We start from the raw sequence: 12,149 nt of genomic DNA on the forward strand, positions 1-12,149 counted from the left end.
AAAAAAACATTTAATTTGGAGAGGCTGACATTTGCAGAGGTTCAGTCCATTATCCTCATGGCAGGAAGCAAGGCAGCCTGCAGGCAGACATGGTGCTGGAGAGGTAGCTGAGAGTTCTACATCTTTCAGGCAACAGGAAGCAGTCTATCTCACTGCGGGTGGCTTGAGCATATATGAGACCTCAAAGCCCGCTTCCACAGTGACACACTTCCTCCAACAAGGCCACACCCACTTCCACAAGCCCACACCTCCTAACAGTGCCACTCCGTTCTTTTAAATCCCACAGGATTGAAACCAAGCCTTTGCTCTATAACTGAGCTGTATCCCAGCACTTTTATCCTGTCTTCAAACTCAAAACCTTTAAATCTCAAGTACTGAGATTGTGTAACCCACCTCACCTGGCTCCTGTGTCTGTATATGTGTGTGTAGAAGTTGACATTGGATGTCTTCTACTGCTTTCCACCTTATTCTTTGAGACAGAGGCTGTGGTGGTTTGAATAGGAACTGCCCCCCATAGACTCATGTGTTTGGATACTTGGCCCATTGGGAGTGGCATCTTAGGAGGTGTGGCCTTGCTGGAGGAAGTGTGTCACTGTGGGGGCGGGCTTTGAGGTCTTGGAAGTTCAAGCCAGTTCTTTTCCTGCTGCCTGCAGATCCGGGTGTAGAACTCTCAGCTCCTTCTCCAGCACCCTGTCTGCCTGCACACTGCCGTGTTTCCCACGGTGATGACAATGGACTGCATCTTTGAACTGTAAGCCAGCCCCCATGAAAGGTTTTCCTTTAGAAGTGTTGCCATGGTCGTGGTGTCTCTTCACAGTAATACAACCCTAAAAAGACAGAGGCTGTGACTGAACCTGGAGTTTGCTGATTTGGGTAGACTAGAAGGTCAGCAATCCACAGAAATTCTCCTGTCTCTGTGCCCTCCCCATCACTCGTGCTGGGGCCACAAGCATATGCCACCATGCCCAGCTTTTCACCTGGGTACTGGGGATCTGAACTCAGGTCCTAATGCCTGCCCATCAAGTAGTCTTACCAATTGGGTTATCTCCTTGGGTCCCCTATTCTTGTTTTTGTGAGACAGTCTCATGTAGCACAGAAGTCTCTATATAGCTGAGAATGACCTTGAACTCCCGACCCACCTCTCCCTCCTAAGTGTTGAGATTGTAGTTATGTGCCACCACATTCAGCTTCTGTTCCTCATCTTTAAAGAGTGAGAGTATTGAACAGTTTGGTAAAATAGTAACCACGAAGCATCGAAGCTGGGTATTGTGGGGTACCTGTTACTGTAGCACTGGGGACGCTAAGGCAGGAGGATTGCAATTCTGAAGTCATTTTGGCCGTATATAGCAAGACTCTATCTTAAACATACATACTATGCCAGGAGGGGGCACACGCCTTTAATCTCAGCCCTCGGGAGGCAGAGGCAGGCAGGTCTCTTGAGTTTGAGGCCAGCCTGGTCTACAGAGCGAGATCCAGGACAGCCGGGGCTGCACAGAGAAACCTACAAACAAAAAAGGAAAAAAAAGCAGAGAAAAGAAAAAGACATTATGCTGGGAAGAAGTGGCTTCTTCAACAAGTCTTCAAAGTAGACATGTGATTTGATGTTTCACTTCAGAGCCTTGCTATTTTACGTTTTTTATCTGCAAGCCAGAGCCTTCTTGTTTAGTTTAATTATCTCTCTTAAGAGACAGAGGATTAGAAAAATAGGCCTGGAAGCAGGGCTCAGGGGCAGAGCGCTTTCCTAACGTGATGAGTAATATTAACAAATCCATGCGCTCTGGAATCACCCTGAGAGGAGGCTCCAAGCACACCGGTGAGGGATTATTTAGGTCAGCCTGTGGGCATGCCTGTGAGGGATTAGCCTGATTAGGCTAATGGAAGTGGGAAGATTCACCGGAAAGGGGGGGGGGGGGAGCGTTATTCTCTGGGCTGAGGCTCTGCACCACTTAAAAAAAAGGAAGCTCTCTGAAGCCTGACCAGTTTCTCCTACCAGGACTGTCCTGTCCTGATGGACTGTTCCTTGAAATGCGAGTCAAAATAACCCCTTTCTCATTTATTTATTTATTTATTTATTTATTTATTTATTTATTTATTTATTTATTTATTTTTCGAGACAGGGTTTCTCAGTGTAGTTTTGGTGCCTGTCCTGGAACTCACTCTGTAGTCCAGGCTGGCCTCGAACTCACAGAGATCTGCCTGGCTCTACCTCCCGAGTGCTGGGATTAAAGGCATGCGCCACCACTGTCTGGCTTTTTTTTTTTTTTTTCTTAAGATTTATTTAACTTTGTGTGCATTGGTGTTTTGTCTGCATGTATGTCTGTCTACGTGAGGGTGTCGGTTTCCGGAGTTACAGACAATTGTGAGCCTCCACATGGTTGCTGGGAATTGAACCCAGGTCCTCTGGAAGAGCAGCCAGTGCTCTTAACCCTTGGGCTGTCTCTCCAGCCGCCCCTTCCTTCTCCTTTTAAGTTGCTGAGTGACAGTAACTAGTGTAGTCAGCATGCACAAAGCCAAGGGTTGGGTCCCCAGAGTCGTAAAAACTGAGTGTGGTGGGCACCCTTGTAATGCTAGCCCTAAGGAGGCAGAGAGAGAGGGAGGAGGATCAGGAGTTCAAGGCCAGCCACAGCTACATGGCAAGCTGGAGGCCGGTGTGGGCTACATGAGACCCTATTTCAAATAAAATAAAAATAAAAAGGACGCTGTCCCTCTGAAAGTAGCGATTTTCCTTGACTCCCCACAATTCACCTTCTATGCCCGCCATTACTGGGGCACTAACCCTGTTTCAGTGTCTGGGTAGATTCTGCTCCCCCCCCCCAATGTCTCCTCACGCCTCAGGAACTGGCACCCTCCCACACTGCCCTCAGTTTCTCTGACTGTGTTTCCTCAAATAGCCTTGATTTGTGCCTCTGGCGGTTCATCGCGCCCCATCATCCCCACCTGGGTATTTATGTGTGTGTCATCACACCTCCCTCTCCTCTCAGACGGTGCAGAAGTTGGCACTTGCAGAGTTTCCTCTCCCTCCATCCACACAGAGACTAGCTTCTGCTGGTGAGGAGCACGAGACCGAGGCATGAGTCCACTGAGAGTGTACTGAGATCACAAACTTCTCCTAAGCAAAGCTGGATTTGGAGCTGTCCTGGTACCCACCGGGGAGGGAGGCTGCCTAGAAGAGCAGGTTTGGTCTCCACCAGCGGGGATGTGTGTCTGCCACAGAGCCTAGCAAAGAGCCTTTTTTTTTTTTTTGACCAGTATACTAAATAGCCTGGTACAGGGGTCACCCGGACATGATGTAGCTCGGGGACATGCTCCAAGACTGCTTCCAGGCTAGAGCATCTTCCGATGCGGTGACTGGGTCCCTGTCGGTGTATTCTGCCTAATTCGCAGGACGCGGGGCTTCTGCTTGGCTCTAGAGACCTTTCCAATCCTGTCCAGAGTCTGGCTCACTGATTCCTATTCTCTCAGCTGCTCCAATGTGGGTCATAGACATTGTATTAGAATCATTGTCATAGTGACTAGCTGTTGGGGACTCACCAGGTGACATTTGAAGTGCAAAACCAATCTGCCCGCTCTCCTCTCCAAGTACGTTCCCTGCAGCACACACACAGACCTCTTCCAAAGGCCTTCTCTCCGCTCCTGCCAATCACTCTCCCGCGCCGCCTCCGCTGCCTACCCAGCTTTGCTTATCTCTGGCTCCTCTCAGCCCAGCTGGTTCTGCCTCTGGAAAGAAGAGCTCTCCAGTCACGACCCAAGACAGATGGGCCTGGAGCCATAGTGAGCGCCTTAGTGAGCGCCTCGCCAGCAGCGGCTGAGTGTTCTGCTTCCCAATCGATCAGTCTTCCTGAAAACCAGCATCTGTATCTCACCTCCAGCTAATTACATCTTCCCGGCTCTCCCCGCTGTGCACTGGCTATCTGGAGTCTTACGGTAACTATGGGCTTATGAACTTCGGGCTGCCCCACTCAATAGAACCATGTTGATCTCAGTCACAGACTCTTCATCACTGATTAATGATGGGCAGGAAGCTAGGTGTGCAGAGTTATCGCTGTAGCCATCAAATCAGATGTGGGCAGTATCATTAACGTTGTGTTATCATCACTCTGCCGTATGGTATTTCATCACGAACGCAAGTTGTAAGCCGTAGTAGTTAAGGTGACGTTTTGCTGATGACTCAGATCTGTATCTGTAAATTAGATCTGACCTCTGACTCATAAATCAGTAGAACATGAACTTGAAACTCCGTTTCAATATCTACAAGGTGCTTATTTGGCCACTAGAAAGTAGAGGGCAGTGTGTGGGCCTGTTTCTTTTTCTGGGGAGCTTAAAGCTACCTGGGAAAGTGCCAGAGGGCAGAGGAGTCCCCAACACTCAAAGAGGAGGAAGACAAAGGTGGAAGCCATTGACTGACAGTCTACTGTGTGCTCACACTCCCACTGTGTGGGATCTTTTTGTCTACCTATGCTGGCTGGTTTTATGTCACCTTGACACAAGCTAAAATCATCTGAGAGGAGGGAACCCCAATTAAGAAGATGCCTCCATAAGATCAGGCTCTTTTCTTAATTAGTTATTGATGAGGGAGGACCCAGCCCATGGTGGGTGGTGCCATCCCTGGGTTGGTGGTGCCATCCCTGGGTTCGTGGTCCTGGGTTCTATAAGAAAGACTGAGCAAGCCAGGAGTAAGCCAGTAAGCAGCACTCCTCAATGGCCTCTGCATCATCTCCTGTCTCCAGGTTCCTACCCTTCCTGAGTTCCTGTCCTGACTTCTGTCAGTGGTGAGTGATGTGGAAGAGTAAGCCAAATAAACCCTTTCCTGTGGGAGCCCACAAGAGGCTTCCTAGTGAGAATTTACTCAGGGTCAGAGAATCTGTGCTTGCTTTACCCAGAAGGGCTGCATAAGAAGATGATTTGGTCACGGGAGTGCTTACCAGGTGTTTGGAAGGGTCTACACTTGGCTGTACGGTGTGCTTTGATCTTGCAAGGGGTGTATGTGTCTTTTGCCTCTCCCCTTGGCATATTATAAAAAGCCCTTTTGAATAAAGAACTAGGTACTGAGTATTGACCCAGGCCCTCCCAAAGCTATCCTGTGTCTCTGTCTGTCTCCTCATTGTGTAGGTCTTTCTTTCTATCTGATATTTTCTTATCCCTCTCTCCTTCATTTAAGAACCCTTCAAAAGGTGGGAGCAGGTTGAAGCTGGTCTCCCACAGAGTCCCACACTTTCCTCCCCGAGTTGCTTTGGTCATGGTGTTTCATCACAGCAATAGTAATCCTAAGATACTACCCCACCTACAGAAGAGGACACAGAGCATGGGGGGGGGGGGGAAATGGCAGCTTAGACATACTGGAGAGATTGGGTGTGGTGGATCATAGCTGTAATTCCAGCTCTTGCGGGGGCAGAGACAGGAGGATTTCAAGTTCTACACAGTTATAAGCCAACTAAGGCTAAAGCGATACACGAGAACCAGTCTTTACAAAGAGAGAGAGAGTGAGAGAGACGTGATACAGAACAGATTGAAGCAGAAGGCTGGCTGGATCCAAAACCTGGTTTTTTTTTTTGATGCACGTGCATCAGAGAGGGAAGGCGGCTGCCTCATTAGAGCTTAGTTTTATTTTCACAAGCGGCCAGCCCCATCCGTGTCCATCCCAAACCCAAGCTGCTGCAGAAGGTGTGTTTCACACAGCTGTGTGCGCATGTTCGTCCGTGGGGGTGGTGTGTCCAGAGCCTGCTGGGGCTCCTCTCTGCTTTAGAACATTTGTCATTTTCTTCACCATTATTGTGTGTGTCATGTGTGTGATGGGGTGGGATGTGTGCAGGGACCATGGCGTATGTCCATGAGGAGGTCCAAGGACAGCTTCATGGAGATTTTTTTTTTACTTTCACATAGGTCACAGGGATCAAATTCAGACTGACAGGACTGCATGGCAAGCTCTCTTACCCGGTGAGCCATCTCACTGGCCTGGATTCTTTTGTTCCCCAAATTAGAATAATAATAATAATTGCAAGGTCCAGCCTTGAATCCTAAAGGACTCCCCAAATCCCAGCCTAGGGCCTCAGAAACAGACTTGTGTGAACTCAGCCATTCCAGGCTGGTGATAGTATCCAGTTTTCCCTTGAATCTAGCATTCCACTGGCCAGCACGACACATTCCCAGTCAAAGCTACGTTAATCTGTTTGTTTGTTTTTTAATTCAGTTATGTGTAGCATTTAAAAATATATCACAGGGTCAGGGAGATGGCTCAGTAGGCAAAGCCCTTGCCAAATAAGCCTGGCAACCTGAGTGTGATCCTGGGAACACACATAAAAACCTGGATACAGTGCCACGCATCCATAATCCCAGCATACCTACAGCAAAATGGGCGATGGATATAGGAGAATCCACCAGAAGCTCTCCTAGAAAGTGTGATGGTGGAAACAAGAGTGATCCTGCCCCTTCCTGAAAAAAAAAAAAAAAAAAAAAAAAAAAGTGGAAGGAGAGAGCCAAGTCCCTACTTGTCAGCCAGAAGCCAAACCCATAACTGTTTCAGCAATGGTCCTTCTTTAATTCAGGAAGCCTACTGGAAATGATTTTCAGGGTCTCATCATCTTCTACCCTAAGCCTCTAAGAGGTCTGAACAAAGGAGGCTTCTAGTCTCAAACTGAACTTGATCTCCACTCTGAAGTCATGCCTCCTTGTGCATCATTTTGGTGTCAAAAAGCCAGGAAATCAAAAAACATTGATTTTTGCAGCCCAGCACCTTTCAGACCCTGAACGTCTCTTCTAAATCCAGTTTGCAAGCTGAGTAGTTCCTCCTTCCTTCCCAGTTAAAGCTGCTAAAAAGACAATTTACACCTTTAACACGCTGCCCGGAGATCTCCCTAGTGGCAGTCACCGGTTCATTAGGTACGATTCTGTCATCCCTGGTCCCGCACAAGACAGTTTCACACACCACTGCTTGCACTTTAAGTGTCCTCATTACCGGTCCTCTCACTGTGTCACACTGCAGTTTCCTTCCCAGCCTCCTGGAGCTGTTTCCTGCTACCTCTTCTGTCTACATTCACAGCCTCCTCCCTACCCTGCCCATGGTTTTTAGACTTAAAGCAAGATGAATAACAACAATTAATAATAAACCGGAACAATTATAGTAATTCATAATCAATGAAAGTTATGAGCCGGATGGTGGTGGCGGCGGCGGCGGCGGCGGCGGCGGCGGCGGCGGCGGCGGCACACGCCTTTAATCCCAGCACTCGGCAGGCAGAGGCAAATGGATCTCTGAGTTCGAGGCCAGCCTAGTCTACAGAGCCAGATCCAGGACAGGCACCAAAACTACACAGAGAAACCTTGTCTCGAAAAACAAAACAAAACAAAACAAAACGTTATGTAAATGTGTCCTCTCTCTCCTCTCTCTCCCTCTTCTCCCTCCCCCTCCATCTCTTTCTCCACTCTCTTGCTCCGCCACAAGACAATGTGCACACTGTGGAAATGCTGGACAAATGGATGACTTGGGTCCCTGGTGGGATGTGGTAAGATGACAGTCTATTTCATCACACTATTCAGAAAACAGTTTAAAATTGAGGAATTGGAGAGAGGGCTCAGTGGCTAAGAGCCCATAAGTTTGGTTCCCAGAACTCTTACTAGGTGGCTCACACCCCCCTGTATCTCCAATTCCAGTGAATCTGATGCCCTCTTCTGGCCTCTCTGGGTATGTGTATTCATGTGCACATAGCCATATACAGACATACACACGATTATTCAATAATAAAAACAAATCTTTAAACATCTAAGAATCTTTTTCTTCTGTAAATTTCCATTTGCTTTAGGACTTCAGTTGACTGTGGGTAACAGAAAGCCTGAGTTGTAAGAGCATGGGTAAGGGACAGCGTCAGCTGACCAGAATGTGCAAGATTGTCTCATTCAGGTATCTGGGGATAGAAACTGACATTGAGTACACCTCGGTTTCCCTCCACAGGCCTCTCATCCTCCCTGCAGCTATACTGGCTTTCTTTTTCTCTTTTTTTTCAAAAATTTATTATTTTTATTTCATATGCATTGGTGTTTTGCCTGCGTGCATGTCTGTATGAGGTTGTTGGATTCCCCTGGAAATGGAGCTACAGACAGTTGTGAGCTGCCATGTAGGTGCCAGGACTTGAACCTGGGTCCTTTGGAAGAGCAGCTAGTGCTCTTAACTACTGAGCCATCTCTGCAGCAACAGCACCCCCCCTTTTTTTGAGACAGGGTTTCTCTGTGTAGCCCTGTCTATCCTAGAATTCACTCTCTAGACCAGGCTGGCTTCTAACTCAGAGATCTACCTGCCTCTGCTTCCCGAGTGCTAGGATTAAAGGCAAGTGCCACCATGCCTGGCTAAGTTTCAAGCTTCTTTAAGCAGAAATTTCCTGACCTATTTTCTATCCCATTTTCCCATTTCATAGCCTCTTGGCACAAACAAGGTACTCATTACGCATTAGCTGCAGTGAACAGGCCCTAGCCTCACAGAGTGAAATACTATCGTTCACGCCAGACAAGCAAGGGGCTCGTTTGGGTATTTCTCTCCGAGGGCCCCAAGTACTGCATAGGTCTTAGCACCCTGTGACTTTCCCAGGTTTGTGAAACATCATGGAAGGATGTTGGTTGGTGGGCACAGGCATGTTAGTCTAGTCAGGCCAAACGGTCTTGGAGATAGACAGCTCGGTGGTTAAGAGCACTTGTCTGTCCCTCTTGCAGAGGAGCTGGGTTTGGTTCCCAGAGCTCACATCCTGTGACTCACAACTGCGTGCAACTCCAGTCTCACAGAACTGGTGCCCTCTTCTAGCCTCTGCATGCTTATGGAGCATGTACATCAACTCAGTCACACACACACACACACAGACACACACACACACACACACACACACACACACACACACTACTTTTTCCCCCATCATAACCACATTAATACTTGGGCACCAGCCAGGTGCAGATCTGCTGAGGCCCTACCAGGACCCCCAGCCTGCTTCTTTTCAACTACTGAGAACTCTTTTATTTACTCACCGATTTTGACCATGAGCCCTAAGCTTGAGGAACTTGCAATCTAGTTGAGGAATGAAAGGACACGGGTGAACCAACTGCAAAGTGCCTACCAAGTATGACATCTTCACCATCAGCTTGACCGGATTTGGAGTCACCTGGGAGACACACTCCTGTATCTTCATTATTCCAAGAGTAGGTATTTTCCCCAAAGCATGTCTGACGATTGGTGTGCAGTCGAGATGTTTTAACTTGGAGATTTAACCAAAGAGAGAAGACTTACCCTGAATGTGGGTAACGGTATCTCATAGTCTTGAGTCCCAGAGTGAATAAAAAGGGAAAAGTGAGGAAGCCAGATGGACACTGACATTTGTCTCCCTCTATTTCTTGGGTGCGGTGGCCAGCTGCCTCATGTCATACCTCTCCGCTGTCATACCTCCCCACCATGATGGATTGCACCCCTTCTTAAACCTCGGGCCAAGGAACTCACTTCTTCTAAGTGTCTTTTGTCAGATATTTTTTCAGAGAAAGGACTGAACACATCAAGCAACCGGCTAACAATTGCTAAAGTCCATACCTCCAACCCGGCCTCAACAAAATACTTTGCTTTGTTTGTTTAAGACACTTTCTCGCTCTGCAGCCCTGGCTGTCTAGTAGGGAGCGTGTCCACCAGGCTGCCCTCAATTTTGTGATGATCTTTCTCCCGCTATCTTTTGAGTACTGAGGCTGCAGGCTTGAGCTATCCATCCCTGACTGAGTCAGATCTGAAGTTGGCAGGCCTGAGCCACCATCCACCGCTTGCATCAGATCTGGAGTCGGGTTCTGATTGGGTGTGAATGGAGGCGGAGAGGATGTATGGATTCTGACCTATGGCTGTATGGATTCTGATCTATGGCTGTGGAAAGCCAAAGGGATGTGGTAGGAATTAACACTCAGTATGTGGGAGAATCAGTGAATCATGGAGGTTGAAGATGAAGTGGATGAGCTGGGCTGAGGAAGTGAGGAAGGTGGTGGATTCTCCTATAAGAATGCAGATGCATCTGGAGGATAATCCAGACCCCCCCCCCCCCCCGGGTGGTTTGTGTCCAGAGACTTTCGTACCTTACAGCGAAGTGGTTTTGCATTCTAAACATGTGATGGAGTAGTTGGCATGATGGGGTATGTTCTAGCTCCCTAGGGATCTCTGAGAGTTTGGGTAGCAGAGTCAGAATGGGTAGCAGGAGATGCTGGGTTGTGGGTTTCCACATGCCACATGTTTTTGCTCAGTCCCAGCTGGGAATAAAAATGATAACAAGGTGACTTTTTTTTTCTTTTTGTGGTTTGGGCTTGGTGCTCCTGTATCTTTACAAAAGGTGGAACATCTTAATGTGAGAAAAAAGCAAATTCCTCTAGGCGAAACCATGGCTTCTGCCCATCTCAGAAGCACCTGTGATGTGATGGAAGCCTTAGAGACTCCCATTTCTCCAAGAACTGTTCTCAGGCTGGACTGAAGACTGGCAACCTTGGCCCTGCATCCTCCAGTTATGAGATCAGGAAGAACGCTGCCCTGTGCTTCCTCTGGTCTGAGCTATGAGATGCCAAGACAGGCACAAACATGCCCCAACGCAGGGAAGAGACTGACCCAACCAGACCTAAGAAAATTCCTAACCCGGCGAAGTGGAGAAGCAAGAATGGCCAAGCATGGAAGAGAAGAGTCAGTGCCAGCCGCTAGAAAACCCCTCCCTGACCCCGGCGCCGGCCTTGAGCATGTGCCTGGAAGAGGAAGGAGATTCACTTCTCTCTCCTCCCCAGCGCCTCTCTTTCAAAGCTGTCCAAAGCTGCCTGCCTGTTAGGTCTCTGGAGTTTGGACCAGCCAGCCTCACCGTCGCCTCAGCACCTGCACAGGGGAACAATGTTGCTATTTAAGCCCAATGTGCTCTAAGCAGACAGAACTGATCTTAGTCTCCATTCTGTCTTGTTTTCCACTGTCCTTTGCATTCTTTCTATGGCTGGAACCTCCCCAAATAATTAAGTTTAACAAATAGAGGAGCACAGGCCCCCTAAAGCCCAAATGCTCTGCATATTATGTCACTGCTTAAACTGCAGTTTAGGGCTGGAAAGATGGCTCAGAGGTTAAGAGCACTGGCTGCTCTTCCAAAGGTCCTGAGTTCAATTCCCAGCAATCACATGGTGGCTCACAACCATCTATAACGAGATCTGGTGCCCTTTACTGGCCTGCAGGCATACATGCAGGCAGAACACTGTATACATAATAAATAAATAAATCTTGAAAAAAAACCCTGCAGTTTAATTGCGTAAACAAATTTGGCTCATTTATGTGGGGCCCAGGAGTAGGTAGGTATTTTTCCCAATGCATATTGGGTGACTGATGTGCATCCAGGTTAACAATAGCTAAAGTCAGTCCTCTTGAGCAGGTTAAGAAGTTGAGCTGGGCCGGGCAGCAGTTGCGTACGCCTTTAATCCCAGCACTCGGGAGGCAGAGCCAGGCGGATCTCTGTGAGTTCGAGGCCAGCCTGGTCTACAGAGTGAGTTCTAGGAAAGGCACAAAGCTACACAGAGAAACCCCGTCTTGAAAAAAAGTTGAGCTGGAGCGTAGTGGGGTGGGGGTGGCACACAACTTTATTCCCAGCATTCAGAAGGCGGAGGCAGGCAGATCTCTGTGAGTTCGAGGCCAGCTTAGTCTACAGAGTGAGTTCCAGGACAGCCAGGACTACACAGAGAAACCCTGTTTCAAAAAAACAGAAATGAAGAAGAAGAAGAAGAAGAAGAAGAAGAAGAAGAAGAAGAAGAAGAAGAAGAAGTTGAGCTGGAGATGTGGCTCAGGTGTTGGAGTGCTTGTGTTTGTCTAGCATGATGAGGCTGTGGGTTTGAACCCCAGGACCAAATAAACTGGGCATGGTGACCCACACCTGTAATCTCTGATCAAGACCCTGTCTCAGGAAATAAGGTAGAGAATGATCAGGAAAATTCCCTATGTCACCAAACCTAGCCTCCACATGTGTGTGTGTGTGAGAGGGTGAGCACACCTGGGTGTGGTAGTTCATGTCTGTAATTCCAGAGCTCAGGATGCTGAGGCAGGAGGATCAGAAGGCCAAGGCCAGCCTGGGCTACACGTGAGCCTGTCTTAAAAACAACAACAACAACAACAACAACAACAACAACAACAACAAAAA

The sequence above is a fragment of the Peromyscus eremicus genome, chromosome 22 (assembly GCF_949786415.1).
Source record: "Peromyscus eremicus chromosome 22, PerEre_H2_v1, whole genome shotgun sequence".
Classification (NCBI taxonomy): Eukaryota; Metazoa; Chordata; class Mammalia; order Rodentia; family Cricetidae; genus Peromyscus; species Peromyscus eremicus.